Here is an 11,482-nt window from a genome sequence, read left to right on the forward strand (position 1 = left end):
TCCCCTTGGGAGAGACACCCCCCGACGTGGACACTTATGGCTCCCAGTCAGTTAACAAATTCTGTTCTTTTTGGGGAGAAAAGAGAGGGAAAAGAGGCCTTGGCTGGGCTAGCCTGTCCCTATAGTTCGGCAGTCAACTTGTTCCTGATGGACCGTTTGACGCTCATAAGAGTGTTGGGGGAGGTTACGTGAAGGCCTGGTGCGCTGGCTATGAGGCACACAGCAGTCTGCCCGTCACACACCGACAGTTCGCGTAACACAGTTCAGCTAGTTGTGGCGTTTTTTATAGGGATCCCTAGGGTCACTACATCAACACAACGTCGAGTGAGTGACATATAGGGAAGGTCCTGGTTACTTTCGTAACCTCCGTTCCCTGATGGAGGGAATGAGACGTTGTGTCCCACTTGCCACAACGCTAAACTACCCGCTGAAATGGCCGGGACCTGGTCTCGGCTCCTCAGCACAAAACCTGAATGAATGGTTGCATACCAGCTCCTTTTATACCCGTATGTCTGGGGGAGTGGCATGCAAATTCCACTCGCCAATCCTCATTGGCCTTTTTTTCAAAAAAGCAGAGGTGTTTGGGGCTCCCAAGAGTGAGCCCTAGTGTCACTACATTGACACAATGTCTTGTTCCCTCCATTCGGAGGTTACGAAAGTAACCAGTATGTTTCATTCCCTGTTTTATGGCTGTAAAATGGACAAATGTGCAGTATCATATCAACTGATTTTTCATATTTATTCTCGGTTAAAGAGGAGACTTAAATTATAGGATACATTAAGGCTTAAGTTTTCCATGAATAAGTTTCCATTCTGAATTATGACTCATGAGGATGTGTTTCTCATTTCTCACAACTTAGCCATTTAGTGCAAAATACTGGCTGACTGCTGAAGGTGACAGTTTCCCTACCAATTCCTCTCCTTTCTTTCATCTTCATGTTAAAAAAAAATAGCAACACACAGGGTGCATCAGATCACGGGTAGAAAATGCACATAAAATATCCATGCACAAGACTTAACGGAAATTCTGACATCATTCATGCGCATCCAAAACCACAGTTTATACAGGTACTCCCCTAAATAACTATGAATTCTGCTCCAAATGTTAAATTTGCACTTTGTCATCTTGTAGATGATGCAGTAACACAATGACATAGTGAGTGATGTATGCAGTCATGATATCAGAGTCCCTCACCTCAAAATCCGAACACAGGTGGTCACAGGAGATGCATTTGAGCGACCAGGTGTAATTGGCGATATATCCTACCAGACCACTTGTTATTGGATCCTTTCGTGACAAATCTCAATATCAGATGTAAACAAGTCCTTTGGTATAGCCTACTCATTGGGCCTGAGGGAGAGGGGGCCCACCCAAAAATTTGTCTCGGCCCCATGAATTTTATTGATGGCCCTGATGACCACTACACCTGAAACTGCATCCAAAATTACAAATTAATATGCTATGATTCACACATAATCTTATTAAAGTGTGTATGTGTGTGTGTGTGTGTGTGTGTGTGTGTGTGTGTGTGCGTGTGTAATTTATAGGCATAAAAAGTTGTTTTTTTATGCAAAATGGCAATTTCTTTCCTGGCTGATGTCAAAATTAAAATCTCAAAGCATTATCTGTAACTGAAAGATGTATAAAGTTCAGGAAAAGGAAAGAGATAGTTAGACTATTGCAGTGGCAGAGGCGTCATGTCCGTTCAGACTGAGGGAGCACATGACATGCCCCCTTACATTTTTGAGCCAAGAGGACTTTGAATGGATTATTTTACCTTCCACAAGTGTATCTGTCCCTTCAATAACTAAATTAAATAATTGCACACTTCTGACTTCTCGTGTGGACGTGCTGTAGGTGCTACTGGTTGTTTAGATCAGTTTTACTATCAGAAATAATTAATAATTAATTGTTATTAATTATTGAATAATTAAATAATAGAATTTAACTCATTCAGTTCTATCCTCGGGGCACCACTCTTTGACTAGAAAAATGATAGCAAGTTACTGATCGAGTCTCATAAAAAAAAAAAAAATCTACCCTGAAGGTTGAGTATTTTAATTATTAATCAAAATAATCAAAAAGGGGAGGAACTAGTTAAATTATTGCCATACAAATCTAATAGTAATCTAATTGCAGTTAGTTTCTAACACCAATAAATAACAGTACTGAGGTAACATGGGAGTTCTTGACGTGTCAGAGGCTGGTTTAACACATTATTCAAACAAAAACTAACAGGAGTACTTATTATAATATAACAAGATTTATTATAATCAAGCAGTAATGAACACAGCCAATACTAGCTGAGTATAATCCAAAAAAAAATATCAAGGAAATCCTAAACTAACAGTGGAGCTATATGCTAGTGTGTGTGTGTGTCCAGATGCAGTAACAAAGGAATCAAAATGGAGGATCAGGTTCAAAATGGAGGGTTAGATCCAAAATGGAGCTGATACCACATGAGAGTGGAAATGAGCGGACACACAAAGGAACTGATGAAACCGGCGAGAGAATTTGGTTCACCAGCCTGAGTTGGACATAAACCGTGGCGCCGCTCACTCAGTGAATATCAGAGAGAGAATGAGAGCGAGAGAGAGAGGAAAAGTGCATGCAATTTAATTGAGGGTAACCGCTCGTAACAGCGGGACTGAATTACTAGTTCAGATCACTCAACAAAACAAACTTAACCCCCCCAAAAAATTAATACAAATCTCCCAACTCAAAACAGCAAACAGCAAGCAGAGTTTAACATACAAACATACTCAAAACATCAGCATTTAGAATCAAATATAAGATTTCGTTGTGCAAGAAAAATCACAGTTTCTAAACTAAATCTGCCCAGATATCAAGCCTTGCTTGGGAAATCCTGTGTGATTTCAATAGGGTTGTCCGTTAGAATTCCTGTAGCTTTGAGCGGTCAGGAAAAACAGTCTGGATGGTCCCTTGTCTTACGCTCGTCAGCGAAAAGACGCATCTCTGCTTTATTCTTCGGATCCAGCGGTGGAGAAGAATGCAGAAGGTATTCAACGTTGAAGGAAAAAGAGGGAGAAGGGAAACAGGTCACCTTTTTGTTTTTCTAAATAAATTCACTGTTGCTTTACAGTGAAACTAAACCGGTTGTTATAAGTATACTATAAGACTGGAACATAGCTAAGTTAATCTTACTCTACCGTGGCCAAATGGTGAGGTTAGAAAAATGTGGTCTCTTTGTTCTTAGTCCAATACGGAGGGAAAACTCCTTCAGTACGTGCACAGTACAGATGTCCCTTAACAGCCAGCCAGAGCTTAGCACAGAGAGGCCGAACTACATCTGTCCGCTGGTTTTATTGACAAGATGACGTCATCGGTCGTAGGCCGCTTTCGACCAATGGCGTTTGAGACTGGGTCCATGGGCGGGACTTCGCATCCAGTTGTGAATTTGTGAAGGATCCTGGTAAACTGAGTTCAATGTCTCTCCTTTGATTATAGAACAAAGGGCCATGCGGTCTCTGCTGCCATTTTGAGTGAGCCAAGGCCCTACAGTGCCATTGCGCTTACATCACTGATGCGTTGACTGCTGGCAGGAAGCGATTTTTTAAAGTTAATTAAGGTTATTGCTTGTACAGTTTACGGACCGCCATATCCGCTCATTATTAATACTCAGGGTATTAATTATCACGAATTTGATTTGCTGTATTGTAGTCCAACCATATTGGACTGTTGTGCATTTCCGCCATCGCGGATGAGACCGGCAAACTGAGTTTATCCATTAAAGAATCAAAGACCGCGGGACGGTTTACGAGCCGTCCACCGCATCTCTGAGTGATAAACTAACAGCTGCTTTCTCTCCCACGATCGCGAAGCCGGCTTTGGGGCCATCACTTAATTCTCTCTCTCTCTCGTACTAACCACACACACACACGTGACCCCTCTCAAACATTCTGGCACACATTTTTGGCTAGTAGATAGCTTCGTGATAAAGCTCAGCTTTGTCCCTAAGCTACCACTGACTGGTTTCTCTCCGCCCACATTCGCGGCCATATTCCCTGGCCGGAAGTTTCGTGTGACATACTCTCCACGAGAGTCACGTCCGCTATTTTGTGCGCGTCCCTCCTTACACACACACACACTCTCACACACACACCTTATGTGTTATAGGATTATTTTAGTTTCCATATCTAATCATATCACTGTTTAGTTTGTAGTTGTAAGTCGGAAGTTTATTGACTGCATTGTATTAATTATTAATTGATATTACTGCATAAATAAACTTTGTTATATTACAAAAAGAAGTGTTTTGGTTTGTTTTGCATACACCTGTGTCATGCTGACGGGATGTCAGTGCTCAGATTCAAGCCTTCATTCATTGTTTTTTCCCCAAAAATCTATATTCTTCGGATGTCAGTTTTCCTAAGAAAACAATCTAATATTGAGACTGTTATACTATCTGGTTATTAGTCCCTGATTCCAGGGTGGTGCCCCGTCAATGTTAATCCTTATTAATATTCTATTGAATTTTGATAATTGATAATTATCTTTGACGATTGTTGATTTTGAAGGATCAATAAGCTAGTGTTAATTTTAATTAATATATCATAGATGTTAATGATTGGTGATTATCTTTGATAATTGTTGATTTAAAGGATTAAAAAAACTTTCATTGATTCTCATCAATGTTCTATTGATTTTAATAATTAATAATTATCTTTGATAACCAAACCCGCTCCTAAACGTAGCGCACTACATTTACTGGAGCCCCATATGAGGTTTTAATGAGTTATATTCAATTAATTAATTTAAATATTAATTAATAACTAAAGAAATAATTATTAATAATTATTAATTATTTCTGATAGTAACACTGATCTAAACAACCAGTAAAGCCCTACACTTTTATGCTGCCTAAATATGCCTTTTGGACCTTCAAATATCCAGCAGCCTGATGGCACCCATATACATGCACTGTATGGACAAACAGCTGAAATGGGCGTATAAAATCTTCACTTCGTTTCTGCTGAAGAATGAAAGTCATACACATCTGGGATGGCTTAAAGTAAGTAAATCATGAGAGAATTTTCATTTTTGGGGAACTAACCCTTTAACCTTTGCCAACTCTGTCTGATCTCTGTGAAACAGACAATCGGTTTTTTATTGTCAAATATACATAGATTATATCTCTGTTTTTGTTTGATCAGTCACCGTTCATTTACTTTGGCACTGAAATGCATTTGACAGGTTATTTTCAGTGTCTTTACACTCTCTTTTTGCATGTTTAAAGAAAACAGCAGCTTATTATGTTATTCCAGTGTGAATCCTAGAATACAGTTTAACATGGTTCCTCGGTAGCCGTGGTTTCCATATTTTTAAGGAGAAAGGTGGCGGACACTGAACGAATGGAAGCAGCAGCCCTTGTGCTCATGAGACATCAGCCACTTTGTTACATGACTGTTTACGGCAGTCACTGCGCAAGATAATATTATTTTATCTTTTTGCAGCTGCTGTGTCATTGAGCACTCAGACATTAATCAACTGGCATTTAGCTTTTATTTTGTCAGTTCCATTAAAGGAATAGTTCACCCAAAAATGAAAATTTGCTGATAATTTTCTCACCCTCAGGCCATCCAAGATGTATCTCAGTTTCTTTCTTCATCAAAACCTCAAAAGCCTCTTCCTCTAAACAATGCAAGTGAATGTACTCCATTTTTTGACGGTCCAAAATGCATATTTCGGGTGCATCAAAATAATCCACACGACTCCAGTCGACAAATAAAGTTCTTCTGAACTCAGACGATTGATTATTTTGAGAAACAAAACAATACTTATATACGTTTTATCTACAAATGTTCGCTTCCTTACATCTCTGTGACGTGCGCTCATGAGAGGGATGACGTAAGCTTGTTGTTGATGTCACACGTCACGGAAACAAAGACAAGGAGTAGGTAATATTATAAATTGCATAATTATTCTGGCTAAATTCTTTATACACAAAGCAAAATTTATGAATTCACAATTGGTTGACTGAAATTATGTCTATCAACATTTATTTGGTTTCTTGTTTTTGGCTGTGGGAGTGTGGCAGATGAGAGTGCAATGGTAATTCTACATATGTTTATCCTAAACAAGTGTCTCAGGCTCCGAAAGGTACAGATGACTGGACACCTAATTGTATGGAGAAATTATTCACATCTCCAAATCACAAATTCTTGACTCTTTCTTGATGGCTTACTTGATGCAAAGGCTTTTCTTACCTAATTTTGATCCAAAACAACACTTTTTGAGGCATTTTAAAAGAAATAAAAACGGTCTTCCCTCTGACAAATAGAGATATATATATCGAGTGGTTCAGGTGTTGCAATGCCATTTGGGGCAACTCATTGCAATAGTTTTCTCTCAGAGGGCTCATTAAATACTACGCAATAGTTTAATACCAGCTGCAGTGTGCATCCTTTTGTGAACTATAACGAAAACTTAAACCAAATTTACACTAAATTGGAACTCTATCTTGGCAGAAGCCAAATGGGAAAAATCTAATTTAACTATCTGAAAGTGCCTGTTTCAAACCAAACTAGAAACAAGAAAATAATGGCCACAACAACTATCTAAAATCACATGCTTCCTAAACAAGTGAAAAAAAAAAATAAAGAAAAAGAAAAGAAAAGCTAAACAATAATGAGTGCTGATCTACAGCGAATGCTATGCTACAAGGCAGCAAAAATAATACAGATATTTTCTTTGTAGAAGGACATAGGAACCAGTAGTTGTCCCGAGTCACATGATTCTAGGGGCCCACAGGTCCAGGGGAGGGGGGCCCACAACAAAATCTAAACTGTATTTTTTAATAGGAAAGGGGCCCAAAGCAATATAGAGTCAAGGGCCCCAGAATACCCAGCTATGGCCCTGAATCCAACTGGTATTTTTCAAGGACAAGGGCATGAGATAATAAAGGTGCTTCATTTGTTAGATAACTTTCAGATAGCTCTAAGCCCTAAAGCTCTATGTTTTGGAAGGAAGACCTTCCTTTAGAAAGAAAACCATGAAATACTGTCACTTTTCTTTGTCTTGATTGCAAAAGAACCAAGATGAATGAAATCACACTCACCCACACACACACACACACACACACCCCTACATGTACTATGAGCCTTCACTTTAACCTTATTGACACCCTTTTACAAAACTTTAAAAGCCTCCCTGCCCCTAGAGAACGTCTTGGTTACTGATGTAACCTCTGTTCCCTGATGGAGGGAATGAGATGTTGTGTCGATGTCGACACTAGGGGTTCGATCTTGAGAGCCCCAATCACCTTTGCTTAAAATAGAAAAGGCCAATGAAAATTGGCGAGTGGAATTTGCATGCCACTCTCCGCCCCGGACATACGGGTATAAAAGGAGATGGCATGCATCACTCATTCAGATTTTATGCTGAGGAGCCAATAGACAGTCCCAGCCATGTCAGCGGCCAGTTCAGCACCGTGGCAGGAAGGACACAACGTCTTGTTCCCTCCATCAGGGAACAGAGGTTACATCAGTAACCAAGACTTTCCCTGTCTGTCACTCACTCTACGTTGTGTCGAGGTAGTGACACTAGGGGTTCCTATAGGAAACGCCACAGGCGCTGAACCGTGTCACGAGGCATGGAAGAGTGGACATGGGCAAGCTGCTGCGTGCCTCATAGCGAGCGCTTAACCATGTCGTGACCTTCCAGCGAGTTAGGAGTAAGGCATCTCCCTAGTCCTGTTAAGGGGGGAGAAGGCACTTACCCAAGTAGGCTACCGGCGGTGCCTTTCTTAATTTGATGTTAACCAATCTCCCGCTGAGCACTTTCTAGAAGGAGAGCACTACGGGGACCACATCCTGCCGGAGGGAGGTTAACATGTGGAGCATACCTCATATGGACTTACCAACAGGGAAGTACACATATGGAATGATACCACAGGAGGATCCTATCTACAGAGAGGGTACGCAGCACAGTGGCCGAGACAGAGAAAGCTCTGATGAGGGGAAACACAGGTTTCACCTAAGGGGGAAACCGAACAGTGGAAACTCATCATACGGGGTTACCAAAGGGGAATCACCACGCATGGAGAACTGAGCCCATGCACATGGGCTCATCTGAAAAGAGGAATACCACGAGTACTGGGCCTGGTGGCATTACTCCTCCGCCGAGTTCGTCACCGGACAGTGCTAAAGAATTAGAGAGGCGTCCGGAATTCACTGGTATGGGGAACTGTTGTGGACAAAAAGCACACATTATCACCTTTGAAAAAGGGGAAAGGCGCAAGGCAAGCGGTACACCCAACCGGCCGCATGGTCTACCTGCTGTTACCGCATAACACTTGGGTCGAAACTGGGTCTATCCATAGGTTATAAAACCTTGTAAAGGTATTGGGCATAGCCCAACCCTCAGTCTGCATATGTCTGCTAGAGAGGCCCCCCTTGCCAGTGCCCAGGAGGACACAACACCTCTAATGGAGTGCGTCCAGACCCTCAAGGGGCACGGCAAGTCCTGAGACTGGTATGTGAGAGAAATGGCATCCACAATCCAATGGGCCAACCTCTGCTTGGAGACAGCTTTCCCCTTCTGCTGTCCTCCAAAACAGACAAAGAGCTGCTCCGAGCATCTAAAGCTCTGCATGCGGTCCAGATAGATGTGCAGGGTGCGATCCGAACACAGCAACGACAAGGCTGGGTCTTCCTCCTCTGAAGGGAGCACTTGCAGTTTCATCACCTGGTCCCAAAAAGGAGTGGTGGGAACTTTGGGCACGTAACCGGGCCGGGGCCTCAAGATCACGTGAGAGTGTGCCAGCCCGAACTCCAGGCATTTGCTGGTAACAGAGAGTGCCTGCAGGTCCCCCACCCTCTTGATGGAAGTGGTCGCCACCAGGAGGGCCATCTTCAGAGACAAAGTGCTGAGCTCGGCCTGCTCCAGGGGCTCAAACGGGGCTCTTTGTAGGGCAGGTAGGACCACAGAGAGATCCCAAGAGGGGATCAGGTGCCGTCTAGGAGGATTCATTCTCCTTGCACCTTTGAGGAACCTGTTGATCAGGTCGCACTGTCATGAGGGACTGCCGTCCATTGTATTGTGGTGAGCTGCTATGGCAGCCACGTGCACTTTCTGGGTAGAGGGAGACAGCCGTCTCTCCAGCCCTTCCTGAAGAAAAGACAACACAGACCTGACAGTGCATCTCTGTGGGTATTCCTCATGGGAAGAACACCAGTTAGCAAAAAAGATGCCACTTCAAGGCATAACAGTAAAAACGCCACGAGTACTGGGCCCTGGCCTGAGTGGTTGTGTCTACCACTGCTGGTGGAAGACCTGCCAGGAGCCAGACGTGGAGATTCCAGAGGTCTGGCTGCGGATGCTGGAGCATGCCTTGCTCCTGAGTGAGAAGGTCCTGCCTCAGGGGAATTTGCCAGGGAGGTTTTACTGTCAGGAGCATCAGATCCGAGAACCAAGTCCGGTTGAGCCAGTACGGCGCAATGAACAGCACCTGCTGCTCGTTCTCCCTGACTTTGCACAGAGTCTGTGTAATGAGGCTCACTGGAGGAGTCGTATACTTGTGCGGCCCCCGAGGCCAGCTGTGTGCCAAGGCACCCATGCCGAGGGGAGCCTCGGACAGGGAGTATCAAAGGTGGCAGTGAGAGAACTTTTGGGAGGTGAACAGGTCTACCTGCGCCTCCCAAATCTCTCCCAAATCAGCTGGACTATGTGGGGGTGGAGTCCCCACTCCCCACGGAGCGTTACCTGCCATGTCTGCTGCACGGTTGAAGATGCCTGGAAGATGAGTGGCTCACAGCGACTTCTGCTGACTCCAGAGGAGGAGACAGCGGGCAAGTTGCGACATGCGACGTGAGCGTACGCCACCTTGGCAGTTTACATACGCTACGGTCACTGTATTGTCGGTCCAACAAATGCTTGCCCTGAATCAATGGCCGAAGCCTCCGCAGGACCAGCAATACCGGCAGCAACTCTAAGCAGTTGATGCTCTGCCAAAGGAGTCTGTCCAGAGCCCTGAGACTGCCTGCCCATTGCACATGGCACCCCAGCCCAGCCATAGAAATGCCAGGTCTGACCAAGAGCTGAAAGCCTGACGGCACTGTGGCATGATGGTTACATGCTGGGTGCCGTGGCACCATGCCCACCTCGGGACTTGAGTCTGTAGCCGATTCCACCATACCGAGAAAAGAGATGCTCTGCACAGGGGAGTGCTTGCTCTTCTCCTAGTTGACCTGAAGCCCGAGTCGGTCGAGGTGCTGAAGCACAAGGTCCCTGTGCGCACATAATAGATCTCATGAGTGAGCTTGGATTAGCTAGTCGTCGAGATAATTGAGAATGCGTATGCCCTTCTCCCTCAGTGGGGCCAGAGCAGCCTCTGCGACCTTGGTAAAGACGCGAGGAGACAGGGACATACCGAAGGGGAGGACCTTGTACTGGTATGCTCGTCCCTCGAAGGCAAACTGAAGAAAGGGTCTGTCAAGGAAGAATTGATACGTGAAAGTATCCATCCTCCATGTCGATGGCCATGAACCAATCCTGATGTCATACTGATGCCCAGATGCCCGGATGCACTTCTGCGTTAACATCCTGTGTAAGGCCTTGTTCAGGGCACGCAGGTCCAAGATTGTGCACGACCCTCCACCTCTCTTGGACACGATAACACAAGGGCTGTAGAAGCCCTTGCGCAACCCGGCTATGGGCTCTATTGCTCCCTTCGCCAGAAGGGTGGCAACCTCCGCCCGGAGGATGGAGGCACCCTCGCCCTACACTGTAGTGGAGAGGATGCCACTGAACTGGGGTGGGAGTCTGGTGAACTGGATCACGTAGCAGAGGGGAATCATCCTGATGAGCCACCGCGAGGGGCTGGAGAGCGCTAACCAGGCCAGGGGGACGACTGGACTTACCGGCCCGGGCAGGGTGGTTCACGGCAGGGCAGAGCAGGCGCCCTGCCTGGAAGACAGCTCAGGGGGGACGTGCTGCTCCGCCAGCCCGCAATGGTGGCCGGTGATTGGGGCAGGCGAGTGGCCCCAGAGACCAGCACACTTACCTGTTCTCCGGCTGTCTCTCGACGGAGAACGAGGGAACAGGAGGTACTCGGTTTCACCTGATTGACCGGAAAGACTTCCAGCGCCTGGCCGTCACGAGTGCACTGACCCAGGGAATGAGGAGACTGCTGCTTTACCGACCATGTGGGCACCGAGGCCCAGAGGGCACCCGGCGATATAATACTTACCATGCGCTGGCACAGGGGTGATTGTGGGGCTGGAGAGTTCACCCGGGCCAGACCAGTCAGAGTCAGCCACCTTATCCCCGGGTCGTCCGTGCCAGGGCCGCCTCGAAGCCCATCTGGGGTTCTTGGGGGCCGGCTGACGGGCAGGTGGAGCCGACTTCCTGCGGGAGGATCTTTTTCTCTGAGGCTGGTGTGCGGGCTCCGATGGTACAAGAGCCAGGGCCGTCACCACAGGGGAACGGCTCTGGCGAGAAGCAGACGGGGTGCAGGACCTC

The sequence above is a fragment of the Myxocyprinus asiaticus genome, chromosome 8 (genome assembly GCF_019703515.2).
Source record: "Myxocyprinus asiaticus isolate MX2 ecotype Aquarium Trade chromosome 8, UBuf_Myxa_2, whole genome shotgun sequence".
NCBI lineage: Eukaryota > Metazoa > Chordata > Actinopteri > Cypriniformes > Catostomidae > Myxocyprinus > Myxocyprinus asiaticus.